The 16615-nt window shown below is 40.0% G+C and overlaps 1 pseudogene; it reads left to right on the top strand.

Moving 5' to 3' along the window:
- The first annotated feature begins 12705 nt into the window (after positions 1–12705).
- Positions 12706–16026, top strand: LOC149261770 (non-structural maintenance of chromosomes element 4 homolog A pseudogene; annotated as a pseudogene).
- The last annotated feature ends 589 nt before the right edge of the window (positions 16027–16615 follow it).

Below are 16615 nucleotides of genomic sequence, written 5' to 3'. Positions count from 1 at the left end.
CTGGTTTAAGTAATTCCCCCATTTAAATAGGCTACATTCCAGGTGAATACCATGGGTCAATACCATGTGCCATTTTGGTGAATACCATGGGTCAATGCCATGTGCCATTTTTATTTTTATTAATTCTAATATTAGGGTTAATAATGGTTTTTTGCATGGTATTAAAAACAATCTAGTCCATGGTATTTGTTCCATAGTATTTTGCCCATAGGTTTCACCTAAATATAACCCATTTTTTGAGTGTTCGTAAATATAAGGTGACTTATGGAGTAAATATAAAAAAATGTTTTATTTGTTTATCATACCTCTTGTTTATTTATATTTTTATTAATTTACCATACCTCTGTTACAAATATGGTATTTGGCCCATAGAATTCACTTAAATAAAACCTCTTTCTTGAGCTTTCATAAATAGAACGAGGGTTATGGACTAAATATAAAAAGATGTTTTATTTATTTACCATACGTCTAGTTTATTTATATTTTTATTTATTTACCACACCTTTTGAGTAAGTATAAAAAGACGTTTTATTTATTTACCATACCTCCACTTTACTTATATTTTTATTTGTTTACACCAAGTGACTTATGGAGTAAATAAAAAAAATGTTTTATTTATTTACCATACCTCTCATTTATTTATATTTTTATTAATTTACCACACCTCTTTTATAAATATGGTATTTGGCCCATAGGATTCACTTAAATAAAACCTATTCTTGCAAATGGGCGAATGGATTCACTTAAATAAAACCTATTCTTGAAAATGGGCAAATGGAAGGTTGTAACTCCTAATTTCAAGGGCTAAATTTACCTTTTTTACCCTCTCCCTTAAAATAAGGTGGGCTATTTGAGGTGATTTGTAAAAATGTACTATGATACAAAATATTTGCCCACTAAAAATTTAAAACCCCTTAATTTCGCCAAAGGGCGAACATTCGCCCCTAAAATTATCCTTGATTGCAAAGCTTGATTTACAAGCATAACTTAAATTTAATCAACAATGTCACGTAATCCAAACTCTTCGTCCTCTAGAGTTTCATCATTGTCTTCTTCCACAATATTTTCTGTTTCCTTTTGCTCACTTCCCTCTTCTATTGGGTCTTTGATGTTTGCGAATCTCCCAATGTATGTCTTTCCAAACATTATATGTAATGGTGGTTGGGGTTCCTTTGCCTTTTTTTCCACACGTGATTCACTAAAGTCCCCTTTATTCAACCCAATTTCTTGCATTGCATCTGGAAGAAATTGAAGAACATTAATTCTTTGCTGAATGAAATTGCACGGTACTGGATCTTTTTCAATTGCAATGCAATTTCTTCCTTTTTGAAGGCAACATGCTAGCGTTGTACCTAATTACCAAGCACAAAAGAAATAATGAACTAAATTAGTACAATGACATATTAATTAAAAAATAACATATTGAAATTCAATTCCATATAATAAAACTTACCTGAGCCAGAAAATAAATCCAGAACCTAATCTCCTTCATCTGAACAAATATCTATAAGATAGTTAACCAATAATTATGGTGTTTCATAAATGTTAACTATCTCTCCTTTTGCTTTTGATTCCAGGAATCAACCAGTCACCAGCCGGGTGGGCGGCTGGTGGCTGGGTGATTCCCACCAGCTGGGCGGGCGGCTAGTGGCTAGTTCATTCCCGGAATCACCTAGCCGCCAGCAGGGCGGGTGATTGGTGGCTGGGTGATTCCGGGAATCAACCAGCCACCAGCCGGGTGGGCGACTGGTGGCTGGGTGATTCTGGAAATCAACCAGCCACCAGCCGGGCGGAATCAACCAGCCACCAGCCGGGCGGGCGGCTGGTGGCTAGTTGATTCCGGGAATCAACTAGCCACCAGCCGGGCGAGAATCAACTAGCCACCAACAGGCCGCCCGGCTGGTGGCTGGGTGATTTCGGGAATCACCCAGCCACCAGCTGGGCTGGGCGGGCGGCTGGTGGCTGGTTGATTCCTGGAATCAACCAGCCACCAGCCGGGCGGCCAGCCTGTGGCTGGTTGATTCCCAGAATCAACCAGCCACCAGCCACTCGCCCGGCCCGGCTAGGGGCTGGGTGATTCTGGGAATCACCCAGCCACCAGCCGAGCTCGCCCACCCAACCACCAGCCGGGCCGGGTGGGCAGATGGTGGCTGGTTGATTCCCGGAATCAACCAGCCACTAGCCGGGCGGCCAGCTGGTGGCTGGTTGATTCTGGGAATCAACCAGCCACCAGCTACCCAACCGGTTTGTGGCTGGTTGATTCCGGGAATTAACCAGCCGCCCACCCGGCTGGTGGCTGGGTGATTTCGGGAATCAACCAGCCACCAGCCGCCCACCCAGTTGGTGGCTAGTTGATTCCCGGCCGGTTGCTGGCTGGTTGATTCCCGGGAATCAATCACCCACCAGCCACCCACCCGGCTGGTGGGAATCACCCAGCCACCAGCTGGGGGGGCGGGTGGTGGCTGGTTGATTCTGGGAATCAACTAGCCACCAGCCGCCCGCCCGGCTGGTGGTTGGGTGATTCCGGGAATCAACTAGCCACCAGCCAGGCGGCCAGTTGGTGGCTGGTTGATTCCCGGAATCAACCGGCCACCAGTCGGCGCCGGGCGGCCCGCTGGTGGCTGCTGATTCCGGGAATCAACTAGCCACCAGCCGGCCGCGCAGCTGGTGGCTGGTTGATTCCTGGAATCTCCCAGCCACCAGCTGGCCGGGAATCAACCAGCCACCAGCCGGCCAACCAGCCACCAGCCGCCTGCCCGGCCCGGCTGGTGGCTGGGTGATTCCCAGCCCGGCTGGTGGCTAGGTGATTCTGGGAATCACCCAACCACCAGCAGGGCCGGGCGGGCGGCTGGTTGCTGGTTGATTCCCGGAATCAACCAGCCACCAGCAGGGTGGCCAGCTCGTGGCTTGTTGATTCCCAGAATCAACCAGCCACTAGCCGCCCTCCAGACTTGTGGCTGGTTGATTCCGAGAATCAACCAGCCACCAGCCGCTCGCCCGGCTGGCGATTGGTTGATTCCCGGCCAACTGCTAGCTGGTTGATTCCGGGTGGTTGATTCCTGGAATCAACCACCCACCAGCCGCCCGCCCGGGTTGTGGCTGGGTGATTCCAGGAATCAACCAGCCACCACCCACCAGCCGCCCGCACGGCTGGTGGCTGGGTGATTCTGGGAATCAACCAGCCACCAGCCGGGGAATCAACCAGCCAGCGCCGGGCAGCCTGCTGGTGGCTGGTGGATTCTCGGAATCAACCAGCTGGTCTGGTGGCTGGTTGATTCTAGGAATCAACTAGCCACTAGCTGGCCGGCCAGCTGGTGGCTGGTTGATTCCCGGAGTCACTCAACCACCAGCTGGGCGGGCGCCCGGCTGGTTGATTACACCAGGCGGCTGCCTGGCTGGTGGCTGGGTGATTCCCGGAATCACCCAGCCACCAGCCAGGTGGCCTGCTGGTGGTAGGTTGATTCCGGGAATCAACCAGCCACCAGTTGGCCGCCCGGCTTGTGGCAGGTTGATTCCGGGAATCAACCAGCCACTAACGACTGGTGGCTGGCCGATTCCGAGAATTAATCAGCCACCAACTGGCCGCCCGTCTGGTGGCTGGGTGATTCCGGGAATCAATCAGCCACCAGTCGCCCAACTGGTGGCTGGTTGATTCCCGGAATCAACCAGCCACCAGCCGGTCAGAGCCACCAACCGAGCGGGCAGCTGGTGGCTGGTTGATTCCCAGAATCAACCAGCAACTAGCTGCCCGCCCGGTTGGTCGCTGGGTGATTTCGGGAATCAACCAGCCACCAGCCGCCAGTCTGGCTGGTGGCTGGTTGATTCCCGGAATCACCTAGCCACCAACCGAGCGGGCGGCTGGTGACATGGTGATTCCGGGAATCAACCAGCCGGAATCACCTAGCCACCAACCGAACGGGCGGCTGGTGACATGGTGATTCCGGGAATCAACCAGCCACTAACCGGGCGGGTGACTGGTGGCTAGGTGATTCCCGGAGGTTGGGTGATTCCCGGAATCAACCAACCACCAGCCACCCTCTCGGCTGGTGGCTGGGTGATTCCTAGAATCAACCAGCCACGAGCCGCTCGCTTGGCTAATGGCTGGGTGATTCTGGGAATCAACCAGCCACCCTCTCGGCTGGTGGCTGGGTGATTCATAGAATCAACCAGCCACGAGCCGCTCGCTTGGCTAATGGCTGGGTGATTCTGGGAATCAACCAGCCACCAGCCGCCCACCGGAATCACCCAGCCACTAGCCGGGCGGGCGGCTGGTGGCTGGTTGATTCCAGGAATCACCCAGCCACCAGCCAGGCCTGCCGGAATCACCCAGCCACCAGCCAGGCGGGCAGGTGGGCCGCCGGGGTGGGGCGGCCCGGAATCTCCCAGCCACCAGCCGGGCGGGCGGGCGGGCCACTGGGGTGGTGCCAACCTAGGGTGGCACCACCTCGATGGCCCGCCCGCCCGCCCGACTGGTGGTTGGGTGATTCCGGGAATCACCCAACCACCAGTCGCCTGCCCAGCTGGTGGCTGGGAATCACCCAGCCACCAGCCAGGCGGGCGGGCGGGCTGCTAGTGGCTGGGTGATTCCAGCCGCCTGGGCGATTCCCGAAATCACCCAGCCACCAACCAGCCGGGCAGGCGGGGTGGCGCGAATCACCCAGCCACCAGCCGGGCGGGCGGGCGGGTCGCCGGGGTGGCCCTGCCTGGGCTGGTGCCACCCCGGTGGCCCGCCCGCCCGCCCGGCTAGTGGCTGGGCGATTCCGGGAATCACCCAACCACCAGCTGAGCGGGCGGGCAGGCCGCCGGGGTGGCACAGCTTGGGCTGGCGCCATCTCGACAGCCCGCCTGCCCACCCGGCTGGTGGCTGGGTGATTCTGGGAATTGCCCAGCCACCAGCCGCCCGCCCGGCTGGTGGATGGGCGATTCCGGGAATCACCCAGCCACCGGGTGGGCGGACCGCCGGGGTGGCGCGGCCTGGGCTGGCGCCACACCGGCTGCCTGCCCGCCTGCCCGGCTGGTGGCTGGGCGATTTCGGGAATCACCCAGTCACCAGCCGTGCCACCCCGGCGGCCTGCCCGCCCACCCAGCTAGTGGCTGGTCGATTCCCGGAATTGCCCAACCACCAGCCGGGTGGGCAGGCTGGCCGTCGGGGTGGCGTGGCTGGGCTGGCGCCACCCCGGCAGCCCGCCCGCCCACCCGGCTGGTGGCTGGGCAATTCCTGGAATCATTTTTCTTTTGTATCTAGCATGTTATGGTTGAAAACATGTTGAATTTATACTTTGGAAAGAAAAATGATATCATTCCAAAAACATTAATGTGTTTTTTGCCTCATAAACAACTTTGTTTAGCACATAAAAAATTGGTTTTACTAGCATTTTTTAAAAAGTTTGATAATTGACCGTAAAAAAAAAATCATTGTTCCAGTATCATCACTTTCGTTTTGAAGCTATATTTTGCACGAAAATTTCGTAGTAAATTTCGTAGTCACTGCCATTTTTAAAACATGTTCAAAATTGACCCCCAAAAAATAAAATCATCGTTTCAGTATACAAACTTTTCATTTTTAGCACTGTTTTTGATGTTTTTTCGGGGTTTTTTGGCCAGAGTTCCCATTTTGAGTTTATAGTTCCCGTTTCAAAGTTTACATTGTTTTATGACCTTTAATGTATTTGTTATCACAATTGTAACAAAGCCCTTTTGCTCTGTTTTCTTCCAATTTTTGTGGTGTCAACCTTGTAGGTTCTGGAAGGCTAGGAGAAACAAAACTTCCAGCTTTATAGTTGTGATGGGTAGAATTCCTTGTTACCATAATTTTGCTTTTCACTTTCTTTCCAACCTAAATGCATTCTCCAATGGATCAAGTTCCCAAAGAAGAACCTCATGTTGAATGTTATCCTTTAAAGTCCTTATGGAGACATCAATCCTCTGCATCTCTGGAATATCATTTTCCCTTATATTCAATTTTTGAAAGTCTTCAATGTGCTCTACCGTTGAACACTTTTGTTTGAGATTTATCAATTGGCTAAAGAAGGTGTTTCTCTTTGTATCCTCATAATGTGCTATTATTTCCTCCGTGATAATTGACCATGTAACAAGTGGTTTACGAGAACAACGCCCTTTATACCATAAAAATTGATTTGGTTCTAAATATAGAGATAAAATACGCACCTTTTGTAACAGTTGCACTCCATGTAGATTAAAATATTGCTCCATTTATAGTATCCAATTTACCGAATCCTTTCCATCAAACTTCCACATATCATTGTTTCTTGATTTTAGGAGCTCGATCTTGAAACGATTGTAACTCTATACATTCAGATCACCAAGTTCTAAAAATGTCTCCTATAGTAGCCCTCTAAGTCCTCTTTTTAACCCCACAAGTATGATTAGAATTTGATTCTCCAAGAAAGTGTCATGGCCAATATCCTAAGATGACTAGATTATATAATGTTTCAGTAGAGAAAACTTGTACGATGTGCCACGTGTCACTATTTCAACCTTCAGATCTGAAAAATATACACAGAAAACTACATTCCATCCTCTTTCTATAAATTCTTAAGAAATTTCAATTTGTTTATCTGAGAGAAAGTTATGACGATTTTCTCAAGGTCACCTATTTGGAATGTAATTTGGGAGTTAGCAAAAACCATAATTTCCTCAGATCATATCTCTGAAAATATAGCGAGACAAGCTCTAAAATTCGGACTCGAGGTTCAGAGAGATTTTGGCTCAAATGGGTTTGTTTTTTAGCTTTGAAAACGTCACAACAAAAAATTTATAGCGAAAATGCCATGATCACCTGTTTGGAGTAGCGAAACCCTAGAATCCAAATCTCTGATACCAAAAGTTATGAAACCAACACACAAAAAGATAGAAAATATAGATCAATGCCTTATAAATAAGCCTCTTCAAGGGGGAAACCTCATTTACATTACACAAATAAACAATTATTAGATGATACAAATGACAAGACCTCCGTTCTATACATAGGAGTTTAAGGGGTCATAATATAATCAGAGCCGACATAAAAATAATAATGTAAGGGCACAATAATAACAATAGTGGGCTTCTATGGGGCACAATAATAAAAATATGGGGACTACATGGACACAAAAATATAATAAGGGGGTTGTACTAAAAACAATAAGGGGTTACACTAGTAGTATAGGGACCTAACATGCCCCTCTCCTTCAAAAAGTGTTGTCCTCAACGCTTGAGTAGATCTTGATGCTTCTGTATTAAATTCTTGTCCTCCCATGTGGAATATTCAACGGGTAAGTTCTTCCACTTGATGAGATACTCTGAAATTGATAGATTTCATAGCTGCCGGGTTCTTATTTATGTGACTGCTCCAGGTTCCAATATGATTTTTGCTTCCTCGTTAAGTTTTGGCAATATTGTTTGAACTGGGATCTTCTACAACTTTTGAATGAGTGGCCACACTTCCTCATCCTTCTTCCATTCATGCCTTGCCTCATTTATCCAATTTGATTGGATAATAGAAGTAACACAAAACAATGCTTCCACATCTTCATCCTTTCTTGAGAGTGCATCTGCAACAACATTTTGCTTCCATTTTTTGTAGATGATTTCAAAGTCATAACCCAACATATTTGTGACCCATTTTTTCTCTTCTTCTAAAGATAATCTTTGTTCTAAAAAGTATTTAAGACTATCATGATCCATTTTTACCTTGAAGTGTCTTCCTGTTAGGTAAGGTTGCCATTTCTTAAGTGAATGTAGTATTGCCTACATTTCCTTCTCATAAATAGCTTGCTTGAGATGTAGTCGTAAAAATACCCAATCACCTACATCAAAACTTCTGTCATTGTGATGTTGATATGTCTGTTGTTTCATTCGATTCTGCACCAAAGTGGCAATATCCTTTAAAAATTGGAGAACTTGTTATTGTTGTTCGTTGTGATCTTTCACTGCTTGAATCTTTTTCTTCTTGATATGTCCTTCTATCTTGAGAGTTTGAGGAGTGGTAATTTCTTCCAATGCATTACAAGATATGGTTGGATTCATTTCTTGATGCTCGATGTGATCTTTCACTTCTTGAACATTTTTCTTCTTGATATGTCCTTCTATCTTGATAGTTTGAGTGGTAATTCTGGCCAATGCATTACAAGATATGGTCGGATTCATTTCTTCTTTCTCGATGTGATCTTTCACTTCTTGAACCTTTTTCTTCTTGATATGTCCTTCTATCTTGAGAGTTTGAGGAGTGGTAATTCTTGCCAATGCTTTACAAGATATGGTCAGACTCATTTCTTCTTTCTCTGGGGTTGATTTTTGGTGTATATCATCTAATTTTGATGTTTCTTAATCCTTTTTTTCCTCCTCTTCATAATCTATGTAAAATAATTTCTTCTCAGCACACTTATGACCTTTAGTGTATTTGCTATCACAATTGTAACAAAGCCTTTTTCTTTTTTTCTTCCAATTTTTGTGGTGTAAACCTTGTAGGTTGTAGAAGGCTAGGAGAACAAACACTTCCATAATTATAGTCATGAGTGGTGGGATTCCTTGTTTCCATAATTTCACTTTCAATTTCTCTTGCCAACTTGAGTGCCTTCTCCAATGAATCAGGTTCCCAAACATGAACCTCATGCTGAATGTTATCCTTTAAATTCCCTATGAAGACATCAATCCTTTTGTCTCTAGAATATCATTTACCCTTATATTCAATTTTTGGAAGTCCTCAATGTGATCTACCATTGAACTCTTTTGTTTGAGATTTATTAATTGGCTAAAGAGGGTGTTTATCTAAATATAAATATGCAGTATGTACCTTTTGTAACAGTTGCACCTCATGTAGATCAAAATATTGCTCCATCTATAGTATCCAATTTACCTGTTCCTTTCCATCAAACTTCCTCATATCGCCTTTTCTTGATTTTAGGAGCTCGATATTGAAGCGACTGTAACTCTGTAATTTCAGATATTTAAGTTTTGAAATTTTGGCCTGTGATATCAGTCTGAGTCCTCTTTCTAACCTCGCAAATATGATCGCAATTGGATTCCTAAAGAAAGAGTTATTACCAATCTCCTATGATGACCTAATTATAGACTAGTTCAGTAGAGCGAACTTGGAAGATGTGAACCACATCACTGTTTCACCCTTAGGTTCTGAAAATGATACCCAAAAAACTATAGTACATATTATTTTTGTTACATTTCATGAAATTTGAATCAAATTCTCAAAGAGAGAGTTATGACGATTTTCCCAAGGTTACCTGCTTAGAATGTAATTCGGGAGCTTGTAGAAAACCTAAATGTCTTGGACTATATCTCCAAAAATATAACAAAACAAGATCTAAAATTTGGATCCAAGCTTCATCAAGGTTTCGGCTCAAATGGGTTTAAATTTCAACATTTGAAACTTTGTAACGAAAAAGGTATAGTGAAAATTCCATGATGACCTGTTTGGAGTAGTGAAACCTGAGAATCCAAAGCTCTGATACAAAATGTTATGAAAACAGCTCACAAAAAGATAGAAAAGATAGATCAACGCCTTAGAATTCAACCTCTTCAAGGGGGAAACCTCCTTTACATTACACAAATGAAAAATTCTTGGTTGATACAAATGACAAGTCCTCATTTCTATGTACAGGAGTCTAAGCGGTCATAATATAATCAGAACCGACATAACAATAATAATGGAAGGGCACAACAATAACAATAGTGGGCTTCTATGGTGGACAATAATAACAATATGGGTACTACATGGGCACAAAAATATAATAATGGGGTTGCACTAATAATAATAAGGGGTTACACTAGTAGTATAGGGACCTAATAGTACCCATAGACTGGAATAACCCAGTAAATAAGCTAGCACTAGGTCCTGACATGATAGCAGAAATGGAGGAGGCCGTTAAGAAAGTCCGACAAAATTTAAGGGCAGCCCAAGATAGATAGAAGATGTATGCGGATTAAAAAAGGACTTACAAGGAATTTCAACCAGGAGATCATGTCTACCTTAAGGTGAAGCCTCAGAAAAGTTCCTTGCAGTGGCGGGGTTGTGCCAAATTAGCACCCTGATACTGTGGGCCCTTTTAGGTCTTAGAAAGAATTAGATTGGTGGCCTATAAACTTGCGCTACCAAGTCACATTCAAGTCCACAACGTATTTCATGTATCTTTACTAAATAAATATGTGTATAACCCTCAACACATTATTAATTGGGAAAATATTCATGTAAAGAGGTCTAAAGGGTATAATGTTGGATATCTATATATATATATATTATTTTTATTTTTACGAAAGTAATAGAAAAATTTATGTTTTTGTTGGCGCAGGTCGAACCAGAAGGAGAGTTCCTAGCAGAACCTCTTTGTATTCTTGATCAATGGGAAACCAACTTGCGGAAGCGAGGCATCACTCAGGTTAAAGTGCAATGGAAGCACTTTGGCCTGGAAGAGGCCACCTGGGAAGAGGAAGAATTCATGCGAAAGGCTTCTCAAACACTATTTTATGAAAGGGAAGAGAACACCGGGGACGGTGTTCCTCATATGGGGGTGGAGAAGTAAAAGCCCTAGTTGCATAAAAGATTACTGAGATCATTAAGTGAATTTTTTACTAAAAGACATTTTAAATGTTATTATATTTTGATGAGAACTATAGATGGTATTTACCTAGATTATAGGTAGTAATACTTTAACAAAAAAAAAAATTGTTTTATTTATTTAAAAGAAACAATTGCCAAGAAATAGTTACCCTCTGCCTGAGAAGGGTAATATAGAGAGGGAAGAAGAGTAGAAAATGGTCCTAGAACTAGGTGGAATAAACCAGTGGAAAAAACTTGCTCAGTACAGTCGACAAAGAGTACAATTTGAGGTTGGACCATAGTCCTGAGGCCCTTAATACTGAATGTAACTAGAATAGATCTAGCATGGAGAAGATATAAGGAGCTCGAGGGAGAGTCTGGATGTGATTACCAAACTTGTGGCTGGGAGGAGAGACCTTTCGAATACATCTACAGTACAAGTTTTGAGATAACTGAGATAGCAAACTTTTAAGGAATTTGTTGCTGAACTATAAATATTGTTGTGTAGAAAGAATATAAAAATGTAATGTATAGTAGCTATGTATCTATTACAGGTTAATAATTGTTGAACAATAGCTAGCAACAATTGAAGTACTGGTAATTACACCAGATAAAAGCTAATTGTTGCATGAATAACCAGGGGATGATGTATGACCCAATAAAAGACAAAACAGTTACTCATACAGTCGAATTATATAACTATCGCATGAATGAAATAAAGATAAAGTCTAGAGTAAAGATAAGTGCAGAATACTGATATATAACCCCCTCTTTGAACGCAATCAATTTCATATAACCTATCATTGCAGCATTTTAGTCTCACGACAATATATATGAAGGCTATTACTATTAACAAAAAACAAAAAAGAGTAGCCATTAATTCCATAGTTCGATAGCATCAAAAGACAACATCATGAATAATCTGCATATATATATATATATATATATATATATATATAGTAATCAAAATCTGATAATACTGTAGGAGTTTGTTATAGAAGTTTACATAGTTAAACAATCTTGTCTCCTTCAGATCAGGATGCATCATACAGTAATGTAAAACAAAAACAAAGAAAACGTAGTAATGCTTCTCATAATACAGTGAGCCAAAATAACACAGAAGTATATGGTTGTTCAAACATAATAGCCAAGGAAAAGGTTGAATCTATCAGGGTATCTGAATTAACGACATTTCTCGGTATCCTCACAAGCTTAATGGAAAAAGTCCAATCAGTTAGCCTTTATCATAAACAGAAGTAGGCTTGAAGGCCTTTAAGTTACAAATTACATTTCCAAGATTGGAGAAAAGGGTCGACAGCCGTAGATGGTTGAATAACCCAAAATAAATTGCAGGTCAAGACTAGCTAGTGCATAATCAACTACCCTACTATGCCATCGAGGAAAACCCTCATCTCAAACCATCAAATAACTTAACTTGAATGGAAACCAAAAGCTTAGCTCCAACCTAAAAAAAAAGTGTAAATGCTATAAGCCTCTATGATGTCAAAGGATGTAGTCCTGAGCAACAAACCCACTGGAAGGTGGCATACCTGCATTCAAGAATATGAACCAGTCGCTACAGGCTAAAGCAATAAATCTGCCATTTAATACATATACTCAACAGAAAATGAAATAGGTTCTTACCTGAGTTAAGAATGTGGCCTCGGCAAGTTGCCAACCTGCAAATTCAGGACAATGCTCAATATCATAACTAATTTAAATATAAGATCATGCTTGAATGAAAAACCCTCTTGAAACGTGACTGGGTTCAGGCTTTCAACAAGAAGCATTGCTATATGATTTTAAAATACCTGTTGCAGATGTTTCTGTATTCATTTCGCCTTTCTCCATGACCCGAGCCGTATAAGTCTCCCCTGAACAGTGGTGAGAAAGCTTTAGGACATGTATAAAGTAGTTACCCAAATTCACCATAGACTTCCAACCCCAACAATTAAACATTCGGGTTGTAGAACTGAAAGATGTACCTGCTCTGTCGAGTTTATTAGCCTCCTCTATCATTATCTCTTGCAGAGAACAAAAACCAAAGCCCTCGCAGAGCAGTGCGACACAAAGGAGTGACAACAACAATGAGACCTCAAGGTTTCGACACCAAGAGTTAGTTAGGTTAAACCCTAGGTCTTCCCTATTGTCCGATGGCAGATGGAAAACCAACGATGGACAATGATGACAGATGGCCGGATCAGATCGAGTTAACATTCCACAAGATGGATGGTCGCTGCGTCGAGCTACGGATGAGGGCCCATAGAACAGAGCAAGCCATGGGAACGTGTGCCTATTTAACCAGGAGAATCCCCCGCTGGATCTCCCTACCTGGCAAATAAATTACATTTAATCACATTTAAATTTGTACGCAGTATCATGGTGTGATATATATTGTCGTGGATACAATTATACATAATGTTTAATAGATGTGAAACCATAATTATATGCTGAACATTGTACATAACATTAATAGATGTAAATCCTTAGTTGTATGCCGAAGTTTTTATTTTATTTTATGATTTATCTAAAGTTTTTATTAAAAGTGAAGTTGTAGATGTTACCAGACTTATTAAATTTGATTCTATATAAACATAAAAAAAATATTATTATTAAAAATAAATAATGTGAGAACTTACCCATTAATATCTAATTAAACAGAGTACTTATGTATTTTATTTCCCCTAAATATTTCAAAAAATGGAACATGATCCAATAGAGTTACTCGATAGTTTTTTTACAAAATTTTATTGAGATATTTTGTAGTTTTTACTTCTCTTTTTTAAATTGTTAGAGTGCGTATACAAAGGAAAAGATCGTCTACACTACATTTATTTATTCTTTCAAATTTAAAAATTAAATGCTAATTAATTAATTAATAAATAAAGGTTTTTAAATTTGAGTTTATTTTTAAGATCCATCATATGTTTGGACAGTATGACTACAACACTCGAAAGACCTAGGAAGTGTTCAAATATAGTACACTGTACCAACGAAGATACGCAGGTGATACATATGCCTCCCTTATATTTGCAATTAATACTTTTTTTTACTTGGGTATAATTTGATAATTTAAATTTTATTTTAAATATATTTATAGTTTGTTAAAAGAGAAAATCGATTTAATTATTTTTTTAATTAAAATAATAATTATATATTATAATTTTCAAGAAAATAGTAAATTTTTTTTCATAATGGAATAGATTTAATAGTTTAGAATCTTAAGACATTATTTCGAGAGAGTATCTTAACTTTTTTTATAGAATAGTCAAAACTTTACATGGAAGTAGGCATTTTTATATGCACCTTATGTTTAAAAATATTTCTCCATGCTCTTTAAAGTTAGATTTCGTTGGTATATATAAGAAACAAAGTATACCATAGCATATAATTGTTTACAAATGAGATGATCCTTAAAATTAGATTTTGTTTGTGAATATAAGAAACAAAGGGTATAAGTTCATTAAGAATGACAATAATAATATAATAGTGGAAATGTAATCGGTGAAGAATTATGGGTTTATTTTTCTATAAGATTTTAAAAATTAATTTGTTAATGAAAAATTAGTTATAATGTTTATTTTCTCTGTGTTCAATAAGTGTTTTCAGATTCACAACTAATTTTATAGTTGAATTGAGGCTTCTGTGATCCATATCAAGTTTATGAGAGATTTTTCTGCGTAAATCACATGATATTTCATTTGTCGACGCATTTTGAACCAACTAGTGTGGTTCATTGTCAGGAAAAGTTGAATGAACATATCATGCTTTGCATGTTAAATAGATAGAGCAGAACCTCCAATGGCTATATTCCTTGACCAGGTAACGACTATATTGACAACGGCTAGATTTGACCGGTTAGTTAGGACAGGATTATAACCATTATTTAATTAAATAAGTTACCCCGGTTAGTTATATTCTTATTAAAATAAAAGTAAATGGACCCTTTTTATACACTTACAATTATAAATATATATTAAAAAATAAAATTATAACATAAATTAATTTAAATTAATAGTTAGTTATCAAAGTTAATATATCTAAATATTAGAGTAACTAAAAGTTAGTAATAAAAGTTATTAAATATATAAATATTAGAGCAATATATAAATAGCTAGTTATATTCTTATTAAAATGTAAGTCAAATGGTTGTTTTATACATTTATTTATAAATAAATATCAAAATAAATCAATTATAAACTAGATTAATTTTAAATTAATAGTTATGTATAAAAGCTAAATAAATATAGAGTAATTTAAGGGTATGATACTAGAGTAATTTAAATTATAATTATGATATTATAAAGATATATTAAACTAAATAAAGTATAAAATAAATTAATTAAAATTAATGGTAAGTGATCCAAATTATTATATCTAAATACTAGAGTAGTTAGTTATAAAAGTTATAAATATTAGAGTAATATATAAATATTTAGTAATATTTTTATTCAAAAGTAAGTTAAAGGGATTATAAATATATTTTAAAATAAATATATTAAGGTAACAATCATAGTATGGTGCAACACTGTATATTAAGGTACTATTATCATCCCCTCAAGACTTCAATTGCTGAGGAGAGAGAAAATATCTTTAAAGCAGAATATGGAAAATTTGAGGCTATAACTAGCAAAGTGGAAAGCTTGCACAATTTTGTTTAGAGACCTCATGAGCAAGTTACAGACGCTAATACACTCTTTGATCTCACTTCCACACTCCTCGCTACTGTTAACAGATCACAAAACAATGATTGTGATACTCCAGTTGATTTTATTAGTAGTGATATTCTAAGAACCTATAGTGACCAGGCATATGGAAGTAGGTCTTTGGAGGGAAATGACGATCAAACCCAAATATAATGGAGAAATATTGGGCTTTTAGCTACTTCTATTTTCCAGCATGTGGCAGAAATTTGCACTATGCTTAGACCAATGGATAATGAACCCAAGCAAAGGAAAGCTATAGTACAGAGAAAACAGACTAAGCCGACAGAAAACACTCGACCTAAAGCAGTGAAAGAGTCCCTGGAAGATGAAAAATAAGAAACAGACAAGAATATGGCAAGCATATTTAACATTTTGCGAAAACAAAAGGAAGCCAGATTAGAGAATTTGGTTCTAAATAGAATATCATTTTCCCAAATAGTAGAAAACATCTTTGCGTTATCATTTCTAGTAAAGGATGGTAGAGTTGAAATAAATGTCGATGAAAATGGAAAACATTTTGTTGTCCCAAAAAATGCTCCTAGAGCTACAAAAATAGCATCTGGAGAAGCTTCTTACAACCAATTTGTTTTTCAATTTGATTTTAAAATCTGGAAGTTGATGATGGAAGTTGTTGAAAGTGGTGAGGAGTTGATGCCTCACAGAACCAATCCACTTATGATTCCTTGTTCTGAGAAGGCTGCAAAGACTACTATCAGAGAGATTCTAAGAAACAGGGGCAAAGTGGTACCTGCAACTCTTGAGGTGTAGGAGGATGAATGTGGAAGTGATGATGGCGGTGGAGGTCTTCAAAGACCAACACCGAAGAAGCGAAATAAGTGTCTCCTATGTCTTTTGCTGCTTTTTTGGGTGCTTTTTATTGGAAACTATCTCTATTTCTATCAGTGCATTGTAATTCATACAGGAATCTAATCTTTAATTTAAGCAATCTGGTATATAAACAATGCTATCTTGTTCTCATAATTAGTTATAATTAAGTTTACTGGAAGTGTAAACCCCCATTCATGTAGTACACCCCTTTAGGCATGGTTCCAAGGCTTGGGCAGAAGACTGGCATCACGTAAAAGGAAATTGTTAATGTAAGATGTCAAGTTTGATCTGTTAAACCATGATTAGTCTCCTTGTGACAATATGTTGTAATTTTATGTTTGAAAGTATTTATGATACCACACAAGAACAAAGTTTTTGATTGTGTAGTTGGTTTAATTTGAGAATACATAGAGATGAGAGTAGGGTAAGGCTAGGTGAAAATAGATGTAAATACAAAGGTTCAAAAAACTATCTAGCAACCCTTACCATACCCAACCCCTTTTACTAGCACTACAGGGATAGAGAGATC

The sequence above is a fragment of the Pinus tabuliformis genome, chromosome 6 (assembly GCF_031772625.1).
Source record: "Pinus tabuliformis cultivar Carrire ecotype Pingquan chromosome 6, CPIR1, whole genome shotgun sequence".
Lineage (NCBI taxonomy): Eukaryota > Viridiplantae > Streptophyta > Pinopsida > Pinales > Pinaceae > Pinus > Pinus tabuliformis.
Note: the sequence above shows the minus strand (reverse complement) of the source record. Positions and strands in the feature narration are given on the sequence as shown.